Genomic DNA, 25,304 nt, shown 5'->3' with positions numbered 1-25,304 from the left:
AAGAATGGAAAGGTGTGTTCTAGTGTAGTCCCACAAAGAAATATTAAGCAGCAGAAAACACAAATGACAACATTAACAAGTCTTAGAAACATAAAGTTGCAGAAACTGTCTAGCACTATTCTTATAAAATGAAAACAGCTCAGCATCATTGGCCATTGGAAGAATGCAAATTAAAACCATAATGAGATATCACCACACTATTAGGATAGCTCAAATGAAAAGGGCTGACAATACCAAGGATGCAGAGCAACCTGGACTCTGCATGTTGCTGGTGGAATACCAGAGTGGAATACAGCAGTTTCCATTGGCAGTTTCTTCAGAAGTTAAACACACACAGTTACCGTATAACCCAGCAACCCCACTCCTGGGTGTTTATGCGAGAGAAATGAACCCTTAGGTCCAGACAAAACCTGAACATGATAGACTGAGACTGAAAACAACCCAAATATCTCCCCCAATGGATGAACTGATAAACAATTTGTGGATGAAATGAATTAAAAAAAATTGTGGATGAATTCCACACAATAGACTATATCCTCAGTAATAAAAAGGAACAAACTGTGAATACATATGCCCAACTTGGGTGAATCTCCAAGGCATTATGCTATCAGAAAAAGAGGCAGTCTCGCAAAGGTGCGCAGTGCGTGATTCCATTGAAATGACATTCTTTTAAGGACATCACTGGGGTACAGATCAGAGATTTCCAGGTGTCAGGATTTGGAGAAGGTTGTACCTATGATGGAGACTGTCTTTGTGGTGATGGAAATGTCCTGCATTCTTATTCTGGTGGTGATTACACGAATCTGAATGTGACCGTTTTCGTAGAGCTATATGCACAGCGAAGAATGGGTGCTTGTAAAAGCTGCTGAAATCAGAATGTCAGTTGTACCGCTGTGAATTCCCTGGTTTTGAGATGGTTCTATGGTTACATAGGATGTTGTCTTTGGGGAAAGCGGGGAGACTCTCTGTACTATTTTTTGAAACTCTTATGTGAGCCTAAAATAATTTCAAAATTAGAAATCAACAAATAACAGTAACAACAAAAACCAGGGAAAATATGGTGGTTCCTCAAAAAAATTAAACAAAACTACCATATGATTCCACTTCTGGATATGTGCCCAAGAGAATTGAAAGCAGAGACTCAAACAGACACTTATACAGTTATGTTCAGAACAGTGTTATTCACAGCAGCCAAAACGTGGAAACAACACACATGTCCACTGACGGGTGATAGGGTAACATAAATGTGGTCTGTCCATACACTGGAATATTATTCCGCCTTAAAAAGGAAGGAAGTTCTGACCCCTGCTACAGAGTGGATGAAACTTGAGGACACTGTTCTCAGTGAGATAAACCAAGCATGAAAAGACAGATCCTGTCTGAATACACTCACAGGAAGTCCCTAGAGAAGTTAAAACCACGGAGACCGAGAGTAGATGGTGGGGGCCAGGGTACGGGAACAGTCACTAATGGATATTGAGTTTCCTTTCAGGGTGAAGATAATATTTTGAAATCAGATAGAGCCGATGGTCAACGAAACATTGTAAATGTACTAAACGCCACTGAATTGTTCACTTTGAAATGGTTAATTTTGTTACGTGCATCTCATCTTGATTTTTTCAAAAGGAAACAAATGCTTTAAGTATCATCAGCTAATTATATTACATTTTGCTGCTGTGGATGCTTTTAATTTCATTTTCACCTATTTCCATTATTTTTCTTACTGCATCTGGTGGAAATAGTATATGGTGGTAGTCACTTCTTGTGTATATTTTCCTCACATTGGTGGCCTGAAATGGGCCATGTGAGAGGATTTACACCGTGGAAACTGGCAAATGCTACAAATGAAGGCTTGATTTATTGATTTTGGGTTGTCTAAATCAAGGGTCAGCAAACTTTTTGGTAACGGGTCAGATAATAAATATTTTTTGTTTTGTGGGCCCTAGAGTCTCTCTTGCATCTGCTCAACTCTGATTGTAGAGAAAAAAGCAGCCACAGACAATACTAACCAAATGGGTGTACGACAATAAAAATTTATTTACAAGGACAGGCAGGCAGAGGGTCATAGCATGTTAACCCCTGGTTTAGGCCTTTAAAAAGTAATGGAGAGAAGTTCATGCAGATTAAACTTTAAAATGTGCTGTGCCTCCAGTTGTGAAATTGCACATAGCACCCAAAACGATGGGGAAATGTTTTTCCCAGTATTCAAAAACTATTATCTGACTCATTAAAGAGGACCTTCAGGTTATCCATGAACAAATGTCTTCACTTTCATGTTACTTATTAACACAAATGAAAATATCGTCAACATTCATTTCAGAACTGCACTTGTTCTGTTATTTGCAGCCATGGAGACCTATTTTGAGATTCAAGTGGCTATATAGAATCTACAATAGAGTAGTGTATATTTTATTATTATTTGTAAACTTCAGACTATACACCCTTTATGTCAGTAACATTCATAATAAAGAATACACATTATGTAATGCATATGTATTACATGCATGCAGTATATATGATATAGTAGATACATAGGTATATAGAGATATAGAAATTCTCTTCCTCAGAGAGCCAGTTGATAACATGGACCAGCACACCACTGCCTTTATACATTGGAGAGCTGAGATGTCCCACCACAGCATGCATTCATTCAACTAACATTTATTGTCTGCTCTCTGCCAAGCAGACACATATCCTAGGAAATATAGATGCTAATTACTTTATTCGACAAACATGTCTTGCTCTCCTTCCCAGCATCAATGTCAGACCAGGTACTTAGCTAGTCCGAGAGAGGACAGGGTGTGAGTGGGGACAGAAGGCACCAGCTGGGAACTAGAATGCACAAAAACACAGAGGTCCATGTCTGGGATGCCATTCCTAGAGTTTCTTTGTTGTTTTTTTTACCTGCTTTTATGTTATTGTTGTTGATTATTTTTAATTGAGATATAATTGACTTTGCATGATATTAGTTTCAGGTATACAACAATGATTTGCTGTATGTCTATATTGCAAAAAGATCACATTATCTAGTGAACATCCATCACCTCATATAGTTGCATTTTTTTCCTTGTGATGAGAACTTTTAAAGTCTATTCTCTTAGCAACTTTCATATGTACAGGGCAGTATTGTTGACTACAGTGGTCACGCTGTACGTTATTTGTAGCCCATTCATTCAGCAAACCTTTATCGAACACCTACTCTGCACCAACTAATACACGACAGTGAATTAGCTGCAGTCCCTGCTCTCACGGCATCGGTCTGGTGCAAGAGAAATAGACCACATGCAAGTACAATAAGCAGCATTTCTTCACTGTGGCCAATTTCAATTTATTACTCAGTAATAAACCGATGGACACTGTCTTCTTAAATTCTTTTTTTATTGAGACGTAATGTATGTCATGTAAAACCCACCCTTTTAAAGTGTGCAATTCAGCGGTTTTCAGTATATCACTGTGATGCGCAACTGTGTCCGCTATCTCCTTCCAGAATGCTTCCATCATTCCAGAAAGAAACCCCGTCCCCATCGGCGGTCAGTGTCCATCCCACCCTCCCCACCCCGGTCAACCACGAGTCCACTTTCTGCTTTCATGGTTGAGGCCTGCCTTTTGCCACCAACTTCTGACTGTAGTCATAAAATCCTTCCAAGGAGATCAAGTCAAAATGGGGTTTTGATGTGATGTTGTAATCACTCCGATCAAAGTCCCAAACTCAAGGTTTCTGGAAAGAGCAGTGACTTTTTTTTTTTTTTTTTTTTTTTTACAGGGGCAATTAAAAATATCCAGGGCTTGGCAAGATCTGATGGGTGTGTACAGATTTCTCTCTCAAGGCCAATATCCCTGGTGACCTTCCATTTATGGAGGTATTCATTTGTCAATCCGATTTCTGCGTTTCCTGTAAAGCATTTGGGACATTGTTTGGATGACTGGGCACATGATGAGTCCCTCAGAAATGTAGGGTCTTGACAAACTCATTTCAAGCCTCTGGGCCTCAGTTTCCCCTTTGGGAACATGATTTCCTCATTTGATGCTAGAGCAGGGCTCTAAAAAAACATCTTCTGTAAAAGATAGTAACTAGTTTTTGCTTCTAGAGCCAGACAGTGGCATCTGTCACAGTTACTCAGCTCTGCCATGGTAGCAGGAAAGCAACTATACACGATATGTAGTCAAATAGGTGTGGCCGTGTGCCCATAAAACTATTTGTGGACACTGAAATTTGAATTTCATATCGTTTTCAGAGTCCAGAAAATATTCTTATTTTTTTTTCTCCAGCCATTTGAAATATACAAAAATCATTCTTAACTCACAGATCAGACAAACACAGGCGGTGAGCTGGTTTTGGCCCCTGGGCTATATAGCTTGCCAACCCCTGATCTAGGGCATCGTGGCATCGTTTACACTGCGTGGCATTTGGGGTATAAAACATGCCCGCGTTCTTTGTTATCAAGCTAAGGTAAATACTTTCTCTTAAGATTTTAATTTCGTTCAACAAACATACTAGTCCATTCATTCTGCAAATCTTTATCAAACACCTACTCTGCGCCAGCTAATACACAACAGTGAATTCATTACAACCCCTGCTCTCTTAGAGTCGATCTGGGGGGAGAGAAATAGGCCACAAACAAGTAAAATAAACAGTATTTCCCCAACGTGGCCGATTTCAGGCTACCCACGTGATGTCATTGAACACAGAGTTCCACAAGACAGGAGCGTCATTTGCTCTCAGCGGCCAGAGCTTTTCTGGTTTGGGTGCCACCCACTCTCAGTTAGCCTGAGCATAGCACCGACCTTCTCTTTCTTACCTTCTATTTCTTTGCTGGGAAATACCAGCCAGCCCCCGCAGACGTCAGATGAGATGATGCTGGTCAAAATACTCTGGGGTAACAGAGAGAGACAAGCTACATAAAAGCAAAGGCATAAAGATAAAAAGCACAGATTGGGAGTTGGTATGAAGGGTCTTTGGAAAGTCACAAGTCACAGTGCTGTTCAAATTTGTGGATGCCTTTGACACCCGCGGACTGTGATTTAGTCCTGTGACAGCCTTTCATGCGTGTAAAGCGTGGTGGGATAGCAGGAGCCGGCCACCAGAGGGGGAAGCCCTGGAGACTTTGTCGGGGGGCAGGGGAAAGAACCTGGGCAAGGAGGGGACCTACAGAAAACTCACCTTCCCTGGGTTAGGGGCCAGGCAGCGGGGACAGTAGGCTCAGGAGGCAGTTGCTTACAACGTCCACTAGAGGGCGCCACAGGCTGGGACGCTGACCTCAGTCCCTTGGGGGCTGCGCGCGCGGATCAGGCTTGGTCTGGGTGGGAAGGGCGGGGTCGGGGGGTTCTTCCTGGCTAATGCTGGGCAACTGCCAGACAAGGCGGGGGGATCTGTGGCCTTGAACCTGGAGGGCCCATCTGTGCTTCCAGAGTTGGAGGCTTGAAGGAGAGGGGTTGACAAATTAGATCAGGAATCTGCAAACTTTTTCCTAAAAGGGCCATATAGCAATTAACGTAAACAGTGTCTCGGTCACATCAGCTGGATTCTAGTTTTCTAGCCCCTAAACAGACACAGACAACACCTCAACAAATGGGCGGGGCTGCGGGCCAATGAGATTTTCTTTTTGGAGGCTGAAATTTGAATTTCATGCCATTTTCCTGTGTCAATGATATAATTGTTTTCTATAGTTTGTTAACCATTAAAAAATGTAAAAACCAGTTTAGCTCTCAGGCAGTACAAAGACAGCATGTGGGGGGGGGTGTAGTTGGTCTGTGGGGTATCAATTATAGTAAATATTTGTTTGACACTTACTAGGTATTAAGTGTATTAAGTGCTTAAATGCAGCGGCTTATGTTGGACATTGAACATCCTGAGTAGAACTTGTTTTAACCTCCCCTCCTCTACAGTATATGGCAAAGAAGTTTCAATAGTAATTATCAAAAGCAACAAATAATAGTAATGACCAGAAAAGAAATACAGTGACAGTTTTTCTTTTTTTTTTTTTTTTTTTTTTTTTTTTAGATAATTATTTTTTATTGAAGGGTAGTTGACACACAGTATTACATTACATTAGTTTCAGGTGTACAACACAGTGATTCAACATTTATATACATGATAATTCTAAGTACCAGCTATCACCATACCAAGTTGTTACAATATTTTGACTATATTCCTTATGCTATACATTACATCCCGGTTGCTTATTTATTTTACAATTGGAAGTGTGTACTTTTTCTTGGTTGTTGTTGTTAGGGCATCTCTCATTTTTATTGATCAAATGGTTGTTAACAACAATAAAATTCTGTATAGGGGAGTCAATGCTCAATGCACAATCATTAATCCACCCCAAGCCTAATTTTCGTCAGTCTCCAATCTTCTGAAGCATAACGAACAAGTTCTTACATGGAGAACAAATTCTTACATAGTGAATAAGTTACATGGTGAACAGTACAAGGGCAGTCATCACAGAAACTTTTGGTTTTGCTCATGCATTATGAACTATAAACAGTCAGTTCAAATATGAATACACATTTGATTTTTATACTTGATTTATATGTGGATACCACATTTCTCTCTTTATTATTTTTAATAAGATGCTGAAGTGGTAGGTAGATACAACATAAAGGTAGAAAACATAGTTTAGTGTTGTAAGAGAGCAAATGTATATGATCAGGTGTGTGCCTGTAGACTATGTGTTAATCCAAGCTAGACAAGGGCAATAAAACATCCACATATGCAGAAGATTTCTCTCAGAACAGGGGGGGTGAGGTTCTAAGCCTCACCTCTGTTGATCCCCAATTTCTCACCTGATGACCCCCCAGCGACTGTGCCTGTCTTAGGTTGTTCCTCCCTTGAGGAATCTTACCCGTCTCTGGCTAACCAGTCATCTTCCGGGGCCACACAGGGAAATGTTAAGTTGGTAAGTGAGAGAGAAGCCTTATTGTTTGAAATGGTTAGCTTTTTATTTCTTTGCATATTTATGCCCTGTGGCTTCTATGCCCAGCATTTGTCTTGAGGTATCTTTACCACTTGGAGGAGTTATGATACTCGGTAAATTTGATATGAGGCACGAATTCTATTTAAGAATTCGTTGTAATTAGGAAGGAAGAAGAAAAGCTATAGAAGTAGCAGGCGGGAGAAAACATGGGAAGATTGATTATTTCTTTGACATATCTTCTTGTAGAGTAACTTCAGCATGTATATATTTTAAGCTACTACTTAAATTGCGCACACACATTAACATAATAGGAGTATAGTTACATAACCAAAGCATACCTGTAATTACCAGCCATCTCCAGTGAAACCAAGAAAACCAGTTAGGCACCCTAGGCATTTGTGAAAACTTATCAATGATATGATGGTTATTATCTAACTGAATTTGAATAGTTTGAGAAAAATCAAACAAATTAAAACAACCCATTCCTGGGCACTGTTCACATCCCATATGTTCTTTTAACAGTAAATAGTCTGTAGTTGTAAGATTTTGGAGCGCTACAATTTGCACTTCTCCTAATTCTTGGTTGAGTTCCAACAGTATAGATCCAGTCAAATTTGTTGTTTTACTGTATGCACAGGCCAGCTTAGATATCTCCTTCATTCCCATGGCAAGTCCAGGAGCTGGTGGGATGAGTGCATCTACAGCTGTAGCAGTGCGTGGATCTTTGTTGGGGTTTTTTGATGATCATCTTCTGGCATGAGTCTTCCCGAGAGTGCTGATGTTGGAAGTTCTCTTTCATATCGTTTCTTAGTTCATTTTCGGGGTAGCCAAATTAGGCTTTGATCCTCTGTATAAACACAAACAGACCCTTTGCCTACACTTTTATATGTCCTTTATATTATTGTGTAGAACTCATTAGAGGTCACCGCATAGGAACTGCATTTTTTTTTTTAATCATTAATCTACACTTACATGACGAATACTTACGAATACTTTGTTTACTAGGCTCTCCCCTATACCAGGTCCCCCCTATATACTCCTTTACAGTCACTGTCCATCAGCGTAGCAACCTGTTGTAGAATCACTACTTGTCTTCTCTGTGTTGTACAGCCCTCCCCTTTCTCCCACCCCGCTATGGATGCTAATCTTAATACCCCCCTACTTCTCCCCCCCTTATCCCTCCCTACCCACCCATCCTCCCCAGTCCCTTTCCCTTTGGTACCTGTTAGTCCATTCTTGAGTTCTGTGATTCTGCTGCTGTTTTGTTCCTTCAGTTTTTCCTTTGTTCTTATATTCCACAGATGAGTGAAATCATTTGGTATTTCTCTTTCTCTGCTTGGCTTGTTTCACTGAGCAAAATACCCTCCAGCTCCATCCATGTTGCTGCAAATGGTTGGATTTGCCCTTTTCTTATGGCTGAGTAGTATTCCATTGTGTATATGTACCACATCTTCTTTATCCATTCATCTATCGATGGACATTTAGGTTGCTTCCAATTCTTGGCTATTGTAAATAGTGCTGCGATAAACATAGGGGTGCACTGATCTTTCTCATACTTGATTGCTGCATTCTTAGGGTAAATTCCTAGGAGTGCAATTCCTGGGTCAAATGGTAAGTCTGTTTTGAGCATTTTGATGTACCTCCATACTGCTTTCCACAATGGTTGAACAAGTTTACATTCCCACCAGCAGTGTAGGAGGGTTCCCCTTTCTCCACAGCCTCGCCAACATTTGTTGTTGTTTGTCTTTTGGATGGCAGCCATCCTTACTGGTGTGAGGTGATACCTCATTGTAGTTTTAATTTGCATTTCTCTGATAATTAGCGATGTGGAGCATCTTTTCATGTGTCTGTTGGCCATCTGTATTTCTTTTTTGGAGAACCGTCTGTTCAGTTCCTTTGCCCATTTTTTAATTGGGTTATTTGTTTTTTGTTTGTTGAGGCGTGTGAGCTCTTTATATATTCTGGACGTCAAGCCTTTATCGGATGTGTCATTTTCAAAGATATTCTCCCATACTGTAGGGTTTCTTTTTGTTCTATTGATGGTGTCTTTTGCTGTACAGAAGCTTTTCAGCTTAATATAGTCCCACTTGTTCATTTTTGCTGTTGTTTTCCTTGCCCGGGGAGATATGTTCAAGAAGAGGTCACTCATGTTTATGTCTAAGAGGTTTGTGCCTATGTTTTCTTCCAAGAGTTTAATGGTTTCATGACTTACATTCAGGTCTTTGATCCATTTTGAGTTTACTTTTGTATATGGGGTTAGACGATGGTCCAGTTTCATTCTCCTACATGTAGCTGTCCAGTTTTGCCAGCACCATCTGTTGAAGAGACTGTCATTTCGCCATTGTATGTCCATGGCTCCTTTATCAAATATTAATTGACCATATATGTCTGAGTTAATGTCTGGATTCTCTAGTCTGTTCCATTGGTCTGTGGCTCTGTTCTTGTGCCAGTACCAAATTGTCTTGATTACTATGGCTTTATAATAGAGCTTGAAGTTGGGGAGTGAGATCCCCCCTACTTTATTCTTCTTTCTCAGGATTGCTTTGGCTATTCGGGGTCTTTGGTGGTTCCATATGAATTTTTGAATTATTTGATCCAGTTCATTGAAGAATGTTGCTGGTAGTTTCATAGGGATTGCATCAAATCTGTATATTGCTTTGGGCAGGATGGCCATTTTGACGATATTAATTCTTCCTAGCCATGAGCATGGGATGCGTTTCCATCTGTTAGTGTCCCCTTTAATTTCTTTTAAGAGTGACTTGTAGTTTTCAGAATATAAGTCTTTCACTTCTTTGGTTAGGTTTATTCCTAGGTATTTTATTTTTTTTGATGCAATTGTGAATGGAGTTGTTTTCCTGATTTCTCTTTCTGTTGGTTCATTGTTGGTATATAGGAAAGCCACAGATTTCTGTGTGTTGATTTTGTATCCTGCAACTTTGCTGTATTCCGATATCAGTTCTAGTAGTTCTGGGGTGGAGTCTTTAGGGTTTTTTATGTACAGTATCATGTCATCTGCAAATAGTGACAGTTTGACTTCTTCTTTGCCAATCTGGATTCCTTGTATTTTTTTGTTTTGTCTGATTGCCGTGGCTAGGACCTCTAGTACAATGTTAAATAACAGTGGGGAGAGTGGGCATCCCTGTCTAGTTCCCGATCTCAGCGGAAATGCTTTCAGCTTCTCGCTATTCAATATAATGTTGGCTGTGGGTTTTTCATAGATGGCCTTTATTATGTTGAGGTACTTGCCCTCTATTCCCATTTTGCTGAGAGTTTTTATCATGAATGGATGTTGAACTTTGTCAAATGCTTTTTCAGCATCTATGGAGATGATCATGTGGTTTTTGTCTTTCTTTTTGTTGATGTGGTGGATGATATTGATGGACTTTCGAATGTTGTGCCATCCTTGCATCCCTGGGATGAATCCCACTTGGTCATGGTGTACGATGGTTTTGATGTATTTTTGAATTCGGTTTGCTAAAATTTTGTTGAGTATTTTTGCGTCTACGTTCATCAGGGATATTGGTCTATAGTTTTCTTTTTTGGTGGTGTCTTTGCCTGGTTTTGGTATTAGGGTGATGTTAGCTTCATAGAATGAGTTTGGGAGTATCCCCTCCTCTTCTATTTCTTGGAAAACTTTAAGGAGAATGGGTATTATGTCTTCCCTGTATGTCTGATAAAATTCCGAGGTAAATCCATCTGGCCCGGGGGTTTTGTTCTTTGGTAGTTTTTTGATTACCGCTTCAATTTCGTTGCTGGTAATTGGTCTGTTTAGATTTTCTGTTTCTTTTTGGGTCAGTCTTGGAAGGTTGTATTTTTCTAGGAAGTTGTCCATTTCTCCTAGGTTTCCCAGCTTGTTAGCATATAGGTTTTCATAGTAGTCTCTAATAATTCTTTGTATTTCTGCGGGATCTGTTGTGATTTTTCCTTTCTCATTTCTGATACTGTTGATTTGTGTTGACTCTCTTTTCCTCTTAATAAGTCTGGCTAGAGGCTTATCTATTTTGTTTATTTTCTCGAAGAACCAGCTCTTGGTTTCATTGATTTTTGCTATTGTTTTATTCTTCTCAATTTTATTTATTTCTTCTCTGATCTTTATTATGTCCCTCCTTCTGCTGACCTTAGGCCTCATTATTTCTTCTTTTTCCAATTTTGATAGTTGTGACATTAGACCGTTCATTTGGGATTGCTCTTCCTTTTTTAAATATGCTTGGAGTGCTATATACTTTCCTCTTAAGACTGCTTTTGCTGCGTCCCACAGAAGTTGGGGCTTAGTGTTGTTGTTGTCATTTGTTTCCATATATTGCTGGATCTCCATTTTGATTTGGTCATTGATCCATTGATTATTTAGGAGCGTGTTGTTTAGCCTCCATGTGTTTGTGAGCCTTTTTGCTTTCTTTGAACAGTTTATTTCTAGTTTAATGCCTTTGTGGTCTGAAAAGTTGGTTGGTAGGATTTCAATCTTTTGGAATTTACTGAGGCTCTTTTTGTGTCCTAGTATGTGGTCTATTCTGGAGAATGTTCCATGTGCACTTGAGAAGAACGTGTATCCTGTTGCTTTTGGATGTAGAGTTCTGTAGATGTCTATTAGGTCCATCTGTTCTAGTGTGTTGTTCAGTGCCTCTGTGTCCTTACTTATTTTCTGTCTGGTGGATCTGTCCTTTGGAGTGAGTGGTGTGTTGAAGTCTCCTAGAATGAATGCATTGCATTCTATTTCCTCCTTTAGTTCTGTTAATATTTGTTTCAGGTATGTTGGTGCTCCTGTATTGGGTGCATATATATTTATAATGGTTATATCCTCTTGATGGACTGAGCCCTTTATCATTATGTAATGTCCTTCTTTGTCTTTTTTTACTTTCTTTATTTTGAAGTCTGTTTTGTCTGATACCAGAATTGCAACACCTGCTTTCTTCTCTCTGTTGTTTGCTTGAAATATCTTTTTCCATCCCTTGACTTTAAGTCTGTGCGCGTCTTTGGGTTTGAGGTGAGTCTCTTGTAAGCAGCATATGGATGGATCTTGCTTTTTTATCCATTCTATTACTCTGTGTCTTTTGATTGGTGCATTCAGTCCATTTACATTTAGGGTGATTATTGAAAGGTATGAATTTATTGCCATTGCAGGCTTTAAGTTTGTGGTTACCAAAGGTTTAGGGTTAGCTTCTTTACTGTCTTACTGTCTAACTTAACTCGCTTGTTGAGCTATTATAAACACAATCTGATGATTCTTTATTTCTCTCCCTTCTTATTCCTCCTCCTCCCTTCTTCATATGTTGGGTGTTTTGTTGTGTGCTCTTTTTAGGAGTGCTCCCATCTAGAGCAGTCCCTGTAGGATGCCCTGTAGAGGTGGTTTGTGGGAGGCAAATTCCCTCAACTTTTGCTTGTCTGGGAATTGTTTAATCCCTCCTTCATATTTAAATGATATTCGTGCTGGATACAGTAGTCTTGGTTCGAGGCCCTTCTGTTTCATTGCATTAAGTATATCATGCCATTCTCTTCTGGCCTGTAGGGTTTCTGTTGAGAAGTCTGATGATAGCCTGATGGGTTTTCCTTTGTAGGTAACCTTTTTTTTCTCTCTGGCTGCTTGTAATACTTTGTCCTTGTCTTTGATCTTTGCCATTTTAATTATTATGTGTCTTGGTGTTGCCCTCCTTGGATCCCTTGTCATGGGAGTTCTGTGTACCTCTGTGGTCTGAGAGGCCATTTCTTCCCCTAGTTTGGGGAAATTTTCAGCAATTATTTCTTCAAAGACATTTTCTATCCCCTTTTCTCTCTCTACTTCTTCTGGAATGCCTATGATTCTTAAATTATTTCTTTTATATTGATCACTCAGCTCTCTTAAAATTCTTTCATTCCTGGAGATCCTTTTATCTCTCTCTGCATCAGCTTCTCTGCGTTCCTGTTCTCTGTTTTCTAGTCCATTAATGGTCTCTTGCATCTCGTCCATTCTGTTTTGAAGTCCTTCCAGAGCTTGTTTTATTTCTGAATTCTCCTTCCTTAGTTCTTGCATATTTCTCTGCAAGTCCATCAGCATGGTTATGACTTTTGTTTTGAATTCTTTTTCAGGTAGACTGGCTAAATCTATCTCCCCAGATTCCTTCTCAGGGGAAGATGTAGCAGATGCCGAAGCTGTCTGGGTTAGTCTTGTCTGAATCATATTTTTTTGCCTTTTCATGTTGACAGGTGCTATTGACTGTCAGCTGGGAGGGCCAAAATTTTCACTTACTACTGGCCTTTCTTTACTGGGGCAACTGCGACCCCTAGTGGCTTGTGTTGGGTAATTGCGTGTAGAGTGGGTCTTTGTGTCTTGCCTGGCCGGAAGGGAGAAATTTCCCTTTCTGTGGGCGGAATTTGTCTCAGGCTGCTTCTCTGCTTTCGCAGCGCCCGGTGGGGTGATGGATGGGGGGGCTGCTTGACTGTTTGCCTCCGTGAGGGGTCTCAGAGCTGTTGCCCAGGGGGTTAGTGCACCCGGTTTTCCCTGTAATTTCCAGCTGCTGTACTGTGACCTGGGTTGTTTCCGTCAAGCTGTTAAGTCCCTGTCCCTTTAAGACTTTCAAAAAAGCCCCCGCTTTTCTTTGTCACAGGGGCATCAGCTTCAGCACCCGCTCTGAGGTCTACCCCCTGTTCTCCCAGTATCCAGGGCCCCCTGGGCATATACTGTGTCTGCGCTCTGGCCCGGATGGCTGGGGCTGGGTGTTCGGCAGTCCTGGGCTCCGTCTCCCTCCCGCTCTGCCTATTGTTCTCCCGCCGGGAGCTGGGGGGAGGGGCGCTCGCGTCCCGCAGGGCCGGGGCTTGTATCTTACCCCTTTCACCAGTCGCTGGGTTCTCGCTGGTGTAGCTGCAGTCTGGCCACTGTCCTGCGTCTTCTGGTCTCTCTTTTAGGGCTAGTTGTGTTTGTTGTATTTTCAAAAGTATATATGTTTTTGGGAGGAGATTCCCACTGTCCTACTCACGCCGCCATGTTGGCTCCGCCTCTGCAGTTTTTCTTTTATTGGACATCATATATATAATCACGGTGTTCACATGCCAATAACATACACAAAATAAACATGACAGTCCAATAAAGGGAAAAAAGTAATGAATGAATACCTTTTGATTTCATTAGTGAATTTTCTAGTCGCAGCATATGGTGGTAATTGTTCTACTTTACTGTTATTTTGTTAATTTCTTATCGTGCCTAATTTATACAGTGAATTTTTTTTTTAAGAGGAACTTTGTATACTGGTCTGTCACAGTTATAAATAATAACATAGTTTGATAAGTAAATGATCAAATAAAAATATCAATTGAGAGGAAGGAGATTTCTCCGTTTTAAAGCTATGGCTCAAATTCAGTAAAGACATTCCATGTTTGAGTTAAGATTGGAATTTACCAAAAAAAATAGTATGATTTTCAGTTTGGCATGCTATTTAAAATTTCAGACACAAATAGGCTCTCCAAATGGTCAGATACAATAAAAGAAGTGAAGTGACTCCAACTCTATTTCTTTGCATTTACAAATCACTGGGCTGACACGGCTTATTTTGAATCTGCTGTTTAAACACAAGAATGTGTAACACCGCCATGACTGGAAACACAAACCGTACCCCAATAGAACTCAAACGATCGGGAATTGTTAAGGACTAACTCGCAAAATGAACGTCGAGAGGCTGTTGCTGAGTCTGTGGTCTGGGCCGGATGTGCAGCATGGAGTTCTCCAAATTCATTTCCAAGTATAACGCAATGTTTACTAAAGGATAAACAATAAAAATGTGCAAATTCAAGGCTTCCCACTATGAAATGTCAACAGTAACCACAGCAGTCGTTTACAGCAGGAGTTGTCAAACTAGGATTTGGAAGCCAAAGGCATCCCAGTGTCCATAGCAGGGGCTAAGGCTGGTTTTTTTAACCGGTTTGGGTTGTGGGGGGGGGGAGAAAAAAGGGCAGTAGTATTTCACAACATGTGCAAAGCATATAGGATTCAAGTTTCGGGGTCCGTAAATAAAGGCTTACTGGCACACAGCCACTCATTCATTTTCGAACTGTCTGTGGCAGCTTTTGTGGCGCAGTGGCAAGCTGCATCGCTGCCATCTGGCCCACAGAGCTGGAAATATTTACTATCTGGCCCGTTACAGAAAGTTTGTTGACCCCCTGGTTCAGACCAATGAAAGATTTCCTAGGGGGAAGATGATTTTTTTTTACTGACATTGTTCAGAACCGGTGGCAATAAAAATGCAAATAATTAAAGAGGTTATGCTATCATTTTCTTTGAGTTCTCTATACACAATGCTCCCCTTTGTTGCTAGACCTGGGGTGGGCTGCTCCCCTCACTGTACCCTTGTTATGCCACTGTTTCTGTGTGGGAGCTCACTGGATCTTTACTATCATCCCCATTTGGGAGAGGAGGAAGCTGAGGCACAGAAAGGCCAAGTAACTTGCGCAAAGTCACACAGCTCACAAGAGAAGGGGCTGCAATTGAACCCAGAGAGCTGTAAGCATGACATCCCCTCTGTGCTGCATGAGACCACAAAGCCCCGAGCATCCTTCCTGACATTGCCGTGACCGCTGCCGCCCAGGGGCAGCTCGGGCTTAGCATCATCGCCTTGAATTTCAGCATTACCTCTTACAAGCTACACAACTGCGGGAAGGGACAGCCCCCCCTTGAGCCTCAGTTTCCTCATCTGTAAAATGGGCAGGACAAAATCCCCCACTCACTGGGATTCCTGGAGGATTAAGTTTATTTGCGTCCCTGGGCATAGTAGCAAGGGAACAATAAATATTAGCTGTGGCTTTGACTAGATTGGGCACTTCAACCCAGCAGCTGAGCCTAGGAGGAATGGCATTGTTCCCTGGAAAAGAAAAGTCCACGAGAGTGGGGTGCTGGGGGATTCAGTGCACCAAGTAAGTGCTCCATGCATGCTTCCCTGCAGACTGCACTTAAAAAATAAATCTAATGAAAGGCAAGAAATTACTTCCTTTTCAGTCCTCTTTTAAACCTTCCGAGTATATTGGGAACATGCAAAGTGGGTGCTGCTGCACCTTTAACACCTATTTACTAATCTGTTTTTTAGAGTCACCTAATCCAGAACCTTCTACAGGCGGTAGTATCTGCCTAGAATTTAATGACATTCTTTTCCTTGGCATCTATTTTGAGCACCTGATGCTGGTTTTTTTTCTTTTTTAAAGTTTTGTTATGATGTTATAAATTTGTTAAAATTTGTTATAATGTTCCCAAACCTAACGTTATGTTTCCTTTTTCCTTTTAAGATAGACGTGTGGCAGGAAAGAAGGTTAATACAATCTTCAGCACTATTACACTGTGCTTTTTTTCCTTCCATGAATTTGTTTTGGAAAGACCCTCAGTAAGTAACACGATGGTAAATTGAGACCAGTAATCAGACGCCCCACACAGAAAATAATTGTGAAGATAAATACAATGTAAAAATAAATGTTATTCAATTCTGTCAAAGGTGGCTGTGTTTACCAGGCTAGGTGACTTTTCAAACATACCCTTGCCTGGAGATTCGAAGTCTTGGGGATCTGAGGGCACTTAGGGGGGGTTCTGTCTGCTACGTGATGGAAATGCTGGGCACAGCCTTGTTCCCAGCGAGAAGGAGCAAAACCATCTGTGGCTCATGAGTCCAATCCAATGTTGCTCCTGATCTGATTTCCTCAGGATTAATCATTAACCCCGATGTTTGATCCGGCGGGGGCTTTATATAACCTTTAGATCAATTGTCACATTTCAGGTGAGGGGGGGGAATAGAGTCTTAGAGGGTAGAAGTGACTTGGTGATGTCACAGCCACGTTCACTGCTGAGCTGGGGGTAGGACAGAAGTCTGTCGGCATCCAGTCTGGAAAGCGGTTGTGCACAATGTGGGCAAGTTTTGAACTGGCGAGCGATACGGCTGACATCCCAACTTGGCTGCAAGCAGACCTGATTATCTTGGGATCCACGGTCGCACATTGGGTTGTGGGGGTCACTCCACAGTATGGTTGAAGTCACTTTGATGGTGGGGGAAACTTTCTCAGGTGTGGGGGCACATCAGGGACCAAAGTAGACAGGTCCCTACTCCCTGGCGTGAACAAAGACCATTGCTAGATCAACAGAGTGCCCCCAGAAGTTAAGCTAGAATGACAGGGGTGGGGGGAGTTGAGGGTGGGGGTGACTTCTTCAGGAGATGACACTGACCCGAGACCACCAGGTTTGGGTTTCATAACAGCTTTGAGAAGGTGTTGTGGGTAAAATTGTGTCCCCCCTTGCCCCAGACTCACATGTTGGCATCCTAACCCCAGGGCTTTATAATGGGACTGTATTTGGAGGCTGGGTCTTGACAGAGGTAATCAAGTTCTAATGAGGTCAGTTCTATAACATATCACTGCATTTGTAGGGTCCACGCTAGAGGGGGCGAAGATTTAATATATGGGCAGCTGTTGAGCCACTGTGTTGTATGTTTGAAACCAACACAAGTTGGTGTATCAATGATACTTTAATAAAAAAAAAGTTACAATGAGCTCCTTAGGGTGGGCCCTAATCCTTATAACGACGGGGAATCTGGACACAGAGACACAGCGAGAAGAGGCAGAGAGACAGGCCTCAGAAGGTTTCCCACTAGAGAGACAACATAAGCAGCTGTTCTGCTCCTGACTTGCCAAGAAAGTCACCTTGATCTTGGACTTCCAGCCTCCAAAAGTGTGAGATAATGAATTTCTGTTGTTTCAGCAGCCCCGGCAAACTTGTTCAGAAGGGGAGGGGTGAAGCGCCGGGATGAAATCAGGATCTGGAGACCAGGAAATGCCACCCCATGGGCTGGAGCCCAAGGGGACACCCGCATCCATCTCCGTCTGCCCACACAACAGGAAGGCAGAGGTGAGCACGTCCACCGCCAATGGGGGCCTCCCCCTCCCGCCTAGAGGGTCCACTGTGACCCTTGGACCTACCAGCCATAAAGCAACCACCTGGATGAGATGCTGACTAGACAGGCAGGGAGAGGTAGGGACAGCCAGAGGGGTGGGGGGCCGGCTCTGTTTGCTGGTCTAGGTTCAAGGCACTCATGGGGCTCTTCCCCGGGGGCCTCCCACTCTCCCGGGGCTGGGGGGCCACCTTCCTTTGCTTGGCTAAGAGCGAGGTCCAGACACCAGGCTTGAACAGCAGCCCTGCCACACCGGGCCTCCCAGCCCTGTCCATGCACACATCCTCCCAGCCCACGCAGAAACTTCTAGAGCCATCACAGGACTGACCAACAGCCTTCTCACCTGGAGTAAGCCCCTCAGTCACCTCCCTGCCCCCCACTCCCCGAACTCCCCTCCAGCCCCAGGTGCTCCTGGGTGTTCCTGCTGCCCTAGGGCCTCTGGATATATAGACTGTTCTCTGCTCTGAACATTCCTCCCACATTGTCACCTGACATCCCCCCCCAACTCCAGGGCTTTGTGGGGAGGCCTCCCTGACTACCTTATATGAAATTACAAGTCGTGCTTTATTTATCATGCATGGTGTCTTCGTTTAGCTTGTTTACTTGTGTATGTACAAATGATCTTATTTAGCATCCGTTTCTGACCATTGGAACGTCAGCTTCACCAGGGAAGGAAGTGGGGGATGACCGGTCAGTCACGAAGCCTGCTGTGTTCCTAATGCCCTGTACACAGCAGGTGTTCAATAAAGAGTGGCCGCAGGAATGAATGAATGAACCAATTATCAGAATTCTCAGGCATAATGTCCTTCATTCCCTAGGAAGGGCAGACGGGGTCCACCCTCGGCCAGGCTCTCCCCACCTGGTGGTCTTCAGAGACCCTGGTTCCAGTCCCCTGCCTTCACCCACCTCCCACGAGCCCCAGTTGCCTGGACAGGCTTCAGCACATGATATAAGAGAGGATGGAGCAGCCGGTGCTAATCACTTGGCGTTGCCCAAGAGGTGGGTCAGAGTCCCCCTGTGCACCAGCCCCTGGCCTGGCTCTGCCACACCCGTAGCACGAGGGTTTTACTCACTGCCTGGCCTGGTCATACCCCAAGGGAGGGTCCCGGAGGAGGAGGAGGGAGAGGAGGAGAACGAGAGGGAGGAGGGAGGGGGTTGGCCAAGGAGCTGCTGCCCCCTGGCCTCTTCCCCCAAAACTGGCCATAAAGGGAAGTAGAGGGAGTCCGCTCAAGTGAGAAGGCCAAGCAGAGGAGAGGTGGCACGGTGACAAGGGCTAGGCCCTGGACTGGAGCGGCGGACCTGGGCGTTGTCTCGACTGCAGCTGACTCATGGATTGGCCAGGATGACTCACAACCCCTTATTAGCCCCCCGTCCTCCTGTGCAAAGTGGGGGCTGTCTTATGGCCAGACTTTGCAGAGGCCAAAGGGCTGGGGCCCCCAGAAAGCGGCAAGCGCATATCCGCCGCAGGTCATGGGGCTGGTGAGCAACATTATTCTGACAGATACACATCTTCATAATAATAGTAACAACCGTAAAGACAGACAGATTTTGACACCTGAATATGTGGCGTGTTTTAATGTCTCGAATCCCCTCAATGACTCAGTGACATAGGTCCTTTTTCGTCCATTGGACAGATAAAGAAACTGAGGCAACAGCAGCAAAGTCATTGCCTACGGTCACAAAGTTTCGTCAAGCGGCAGAGCCACGATTCAAACCCAGGCCCTGCTGTCATCCGCTGCTGTCTGCTAGAAGTATCTGTACTGTTCAGAAATGTTTGGAAGCTACATTTATAAATCACAGAGTAAAATTAAGTTTCATCTCAGTCATCTGTTTTGTTAATCCGAATGATTGATTAAAATCCGAATTTATTATTTCCACATGTAACCAAAATCAAAATTACTGCTATTTCACTTTTTGAAATACTAAGCCTTGGATTTCCAACGGCGTGTTTCACATTTACAACATCTCCCCATGTGGACTCTAAATTTTCATTAGAAATCCTTCATCTGTGTCCATAGAATTTGTGAAATTTGCAGTTAAAAATGGAGATTCACATACCCAAGTTGTTCCATATATATATATATACTCAAAAGTTGCCCATGGACTGGATTGAGTATTGATTTTTAAATGTAAATTAATAAAGGTGAAATTAAACACACAATCTAGTCGCTCAGCCACAGTCTTTATACTTCAAGCGGTCAGTAACTGTATGGGACACGGTTCCTGTATTGGGCAAGCAGGTCTAATCTGCTAAACGTGTGGATTACAGAAAATTTTTTTTTTTTTCTGAAAGAGCCAGATAGTAAATCTTTTTGGCTTTGCAGGCCACAGGTTCTCTCCTGCAACTACTCAGCTCCGCCTCTGTAGCATGAAAGCAGCTATAAGCTCTATGTGCTAATAAAGCTTTATTTACAAAAAACAAGCAGAGGGCCAGAATTGGCCCACCAGTTGTTGCTTGTCAACCATTTACTAAACACTACAGTTATATTTATACTTGTTCAGTTGTTCTTTCCACAAATATTGATTGGGCAGCTACCGTGTGCCAGTCCCTGGGGGATACTACACAAAGGTCTCGTCATGATGATTATGCCTATTTTGTAGATGAATCCTAGCTGGGGACTTTCTAGCTCTCCACCCGACACCCCTTCCTCTCTCTGACTAATTAAGCACAGGGGACAATGTTAATACAGGGGAGGAGTAAAGGACATTTTTGCTGAATGAAATAACTAATGAATATTTACATCTCCTGAATGTGTCCCTCTTCCTAGCACAGAATAGACACTTCAGTGTTTGTTGAATGTGTGTATGCTTCAATAAATAAATATGTGATGTGTCAAATGATGGTAAGCTCTATGAAGAAATATAAAGCAGGATGGGGGATGGAGACCGGGGGAGGGGTTGCAATTTTAAAGAAGGTGGTCAGGGAGGGCTTCAAGGAGGAGGTGAATTGGAGCAAAGCTCTAAAGGTGAAAGGAGCCAGCCACAGGGACATCTAGAAAATGGGATTCCAGAAAGAGAGGATGGCAAGTGCAAAGGCCCCGAGGCACGGCCATGCCTGGTGTATGTGGGGCCAGTGTAGAGTGAGCAGAAGGAGGGAAGATGCTGCCAAGTTGGTAAGGGGGAGGACACAGCCATGGAAGACCTGGGAGTCATAGTAAGGCAAGCCAGCTGTTGGGAGTTGAGGGTGAGGGCCAAAGCCAGGAAGGGAAGGAGAAGGAGGGGAATGCACGGGTCCAGCCGAGTGACCATGGGGCTGGACCAGGACGGTGGAAACACAACAGGCAAGGAATGGAAGTATTTTGAAGGCAGAGCTGTTGAGATTTGCTGACAGACTGTCATAAACATGCACAAAGCCCACAGAAAGATAAAAAGTACAAGAGAGTGGGAGCTAATGGAAGAAGGTGAGGGGCAGATACTGGGGAAATAATAGAGCAAAAAATGCCAGGATGTCAGAACAGTGGTTATCTCTGGAGATAGGTCATGGCTAGGAAGGGGCTTCAAGGTGCTGGCTTGTTCTATGTCCTGATCTGTGGGATGCTTACACAGATCTACAAGGATATGTAAAAATTCACATTGTACACTTAATATTTGAGAGGGCTTATATACCTGTGTCATATTAATAATTAATAATACAATAATATTATATGACATTAATTATAGATATTGATCATAAATATTCATTTGATTCTGTAATATACTAGAATTGTATCATAATGCATAGCTTATTTATAAATTGATCATTTATTTAATGATAATATAATATTATGTTTGAGTGTAAAAAACTTACACAGGCTGTTGGTACAAACTAATGCTAATAGCACGTCATGAGATTAGAGCACCAGTGATTTAATTACAGGCCCTTGACTGCCAAGAAATAAGGAGAAAAATAACAAAGATGTGTAAATAAGGGAGAACTCTTTTGCCAGGTTCAGGATGCATATTTTTAATACCCACCACACCCTGAGTAGTGCCCAGGGATAGGAAAAGAGCTGCCTTCAAGGGACTCAGTCTAATTGTGAAAAGACAAGACACCTAAGGAGAGTGTGTTAAGTACTAATCCCTATGACCTGTGTTCAAGTGTGAAGTTTGGGTGGGAGAAAGCTCTGGAGACAGAAGCAATCAGTGAAGGTGATAGTTCGATTTTTCTTTTTCAGTTCAGGGGTCAGAAACTCAACTCAAACTTTTAAGCCCAAAAGAGAATCCGTTTCACATTACTGCCACCTGTCTGGAGCCAAGGGGTGGACTTCAGGTATGGCTGGATCCAGGACTTTGGACCATGTTCCTAGAGACTGATCACTCTTGGCCTGCTCTGCTATATTCTGGGTGGGCTTCCTTCTCGGGCAGCTTCTCCCGTCATGGGGTAGTGATGTCTAGGAGCCCCAAACCTATACTCCTTGCTCCCCTAACATGCCCATTCTATAGATGGGGAAACAAGAGCTTTGGAGTGAAGTGACTTCATAACAACATCACATCACATCACATCACATCACATCACAACACAACACAACACAACATAACAAACATAACATAACATAAAACATAACAAACATAACATAACACAACATACCACAACATAAAACATAACATATATAACATCATAACATAACAACATATAACAACACATAACACCACAACACAACATGACATGTCTCATGTAACACCTGTGAGGGGTGAAGACAAATTTACACACAGGTCTGACCCCAAACCCTGAGTACTTAAACTACTAAATCACTATGCCTGCTACAGACCTGTCCCCAGGGTGTAAAGGAAATGGTTAGCATTTTCTCAGTTTTCAGAGTTCTCTCATTTGAATCTCTTCAGTCTTTTCTGACTTTTAACTCACACTTGTCTGAGCCAGAATCTGGCACAGTATGCAATCTCCAGGCAGTAAAGATTCAGGGAGCAGTTCCTACATGCCCCAAACTAGATGCTGGTCTTTTATAGATATGAAACTAGTTAAGTATGTGAAATTGAAAGTAATGACTTCATGGGGTTCCACAAAGAGCCCAGTAGCTTTTGGATATCTTAGCAGGTGAACACATCTGAAACCTACAGAGGGAAGGATTCACCCTGAGCAAAAAGTTAAGAGCGAATATAGATCTGGGCTACAATTCCTTCGGGCTTTATGCAAAAATGTAAATGTTTCCAAGAAAAATAATGTGATTACCTAACATCAGTCATCACATTTTAAGTAGATCTGGGTGTATCTAAGTAACATCTGGGAGGGGTGACTTTTGCCCTGGAAATAAAAAAAGCTAAGAACTAATCTTTGAGTTACTGTACATTCAGGCCACATGAAAAAAAAATGTAACTGCTCCCAAGAAAAGGACTTTATCTACCTGATAGCAGCCATTCACCTTCAACTAGCACTAGTGATACCTAACTAACACCAGAGGGGGAAGGATTTTGCCCTGGACAAAAACCTAAGAGTTAATCTGGACTTGAACTACAATTCTTCTAAATCCCCTTAGAAAATATGACTGTTCCCAAGAAAAGGAATATACATGCCTGACAGTCAGTCATTCACACTTTAGGTAGAATTAGCTCAAAGTACTTGGAGCACATTTTCCCTCTGTATTGTCAGAAACCACTTGAGGTAGTTTCAGGGATGGAAAGCAAAAAGCACCAGTGAGAAAAGCGTGCATATAGGGGAACAGCGTCCTAGCAGGGCTTGGCTGGTGATCATTGATACTTTAATGTTCACATCAGGAAAAAGCAAAAATAGTGAAAGAGAGGCATTATCTTATTTAAGGAATGTTCCAGGGAGGCATCTAGTCCCACTGGGAATGCTGGGCTTTGGGGACACAGGCAAGTCAATTTACTTTTGTAGGGGAGGCAGCCCCTATGTGCTAACCCTAATACAAGGTAAGTTTGCACTAGCAAACTTAGGAAACCATGGAGAAGGTATGATCTCATTTTATTTGTAATGTTTTACTTATTTTTTAAAAAAATGGAATTGTATGTCTTTGTTTGGAATATGTACAATAGGCACATGGCTCAAAATTCCAAGAGTGTAGATGATTGTACAGTGGAAAGCCTTTCTCCTCTGCTACACCAGCTCCCCAGATCCCATCCCTGAAGGCTACTACTATCCCCCGGTTCTCATGTCCCATTTCAGAGATACTCTATACATACACAAGAAATGTGTATATACATCCATTTTCCCCTTTCTCACACACATACAGTATCCTGTGTTCTATACCTTCATTTTTTTACTGAATTGGTGCATTTTTAATGGGAAGACATTACTCCATGAGAGATGAAACTAGCTTTTAGGGGGTGGCAAAATATCTTACTCTTTTTATGTATAAATACAGATATACATACACCATGCAAGCAGATATATAATATACATATGATATTAAAAGTTTACAGGGTTGGCTGTTAGGAAAAATGCCTTCAAAGTCTCCCCGTGGGGCAAAAATGATAAAAGAGAAGTTGAGAAACACTGATGTAACCATATATTTTCAGTATTGTCCCATATCAGTACATACAGATAATTTCCATTCATTTTCACAGCTATATAATATTCCATTGTGTGACTGCATCAGACTCTATTAATCAATCCCCTACTGATGGATATTTTCAGTCTCTAATGTTTTGCTAAATGTTTTATGTATATGGTTGTTCATTATGTATTTTGCATACCTTTTATTGTAGAGAATAAACTTATAATAATAATGCACAGGTCTTAGATGTATTCAGTTTGATGAGTTGTGCAATTCTATATACTTGTGTAAACCACCACTAAAGACCAGATATAGGATATTTTCACCCCCCTTGAAATTTCATGCCCCTGTCCACTCAATTTCCCACTCTGTCCCAGGCAACCACTTTCCGTCCCCAAAGATTACTTTTGCCTGTTCTCTGGATTTCAAATGAATGGAATCATATAGTGTGTAATCTGTTTTCTTTTGGCACAGTGCATTTGTGATTCATCTGTGTTATTACATGTATTAGTAATTTGTTTCTTTTTATAGCTGAGTAGTATTGTGTTGTATGGATAGAACAGTTTGTTTATCCCCTCCCATGTTGTTGGCTATTTGAGTGTTTCCAGTTTGGGACAATTATGAATAAAAGTGCTATGAACATTCACACGCAAGTCTTTCTGGGAACATACATTTGCATTTCTGTTAGGTAAATACCCAGAAGAGAAATCACTAAGTCATATGGCAAATGCCCATTTCACTTTATAAGAGACTGCCTAATTTCCCAAAGTTTTGCAGAATGGTTAGACCATTTTGGTTCCCACCAATGATGGATGAGCATTCCAGTTGCTCCATGTCTTTCTGCCACCAACATCTGATGTCCATCTTTTTTATTTTAGTCATTTGGTGAGTATCTTTCAGCATTTTCGCATATCAGAAATAGTTCAGAATAAATAAATAAAGATTAAAAACAAAACTCACACCTACACAACTGTGTTTGGGAAATACTGCCAACTCTGTTTTCTCTGAGTGCATTAAGAGCATTGTAAAGGCATTGATAAGTTCTGCAAAGC

The 25,304-nt window shown here is 42.1% G+C and overlaps 1 long non-coding RNA gene across 7 annotated transcripts in view; it reads left to right on the top strand.

Annotated features, from left to right (window-relative positions):
- LOC118911434 (uncharacterized) overlaps positions 1–25,096 on the top strand; it is a 29,120-nt gene extending 4,024 nt beyond the window's left edge. Inside the window, exons 2-6 of one of the 7 annotated variants that reach the window (XR_008993012.1) lie at positions 3,764–3,860; positions 16,158–16,252; positions 17,614–17,760; positions 18,622–18,802; positions 21,958–25,096. This is a non-coding gene — a long non-coding RNA (uncharacterized LOC118911434). Of the gene's footprint in view, positions 1–3,763; positions 3,861–16,157; positions 16,253–17,613; positions 17,761–18,621; positions 18,803–19,437; positions 20,295–21,957 lie in introns of those variants that run through there. The other 6 variants (XR_005024451.2, XR_005024449.2, XR_005024447.2 and 3 more) reach the window with 6 other exon arrangements.
- The last annotated feature ends 208 nt before the right edge of the window (positions 25,097–25,304 follow it).

The sequence above is a fragment of the Manis pentadactyla genome, chromosome 12, assembly GCF_030020395.1.
Source record: "Manis pentadactyla isolate mManPen7 chromosome 12, mManPen7.hap1, whole genome shotgun sequence".
Classification (NCBI taxonomy): Eukaryota; Metazoa; Chordata; class Mammalia; order Pholidota; family Manidae; genus Manis; species Manis pentadactyla.
The sequence above is the reverse complement of the archived record's forward strand: the minus strand, read 5'-3'. Positions and strand labels throughout refer to the sequence as shown.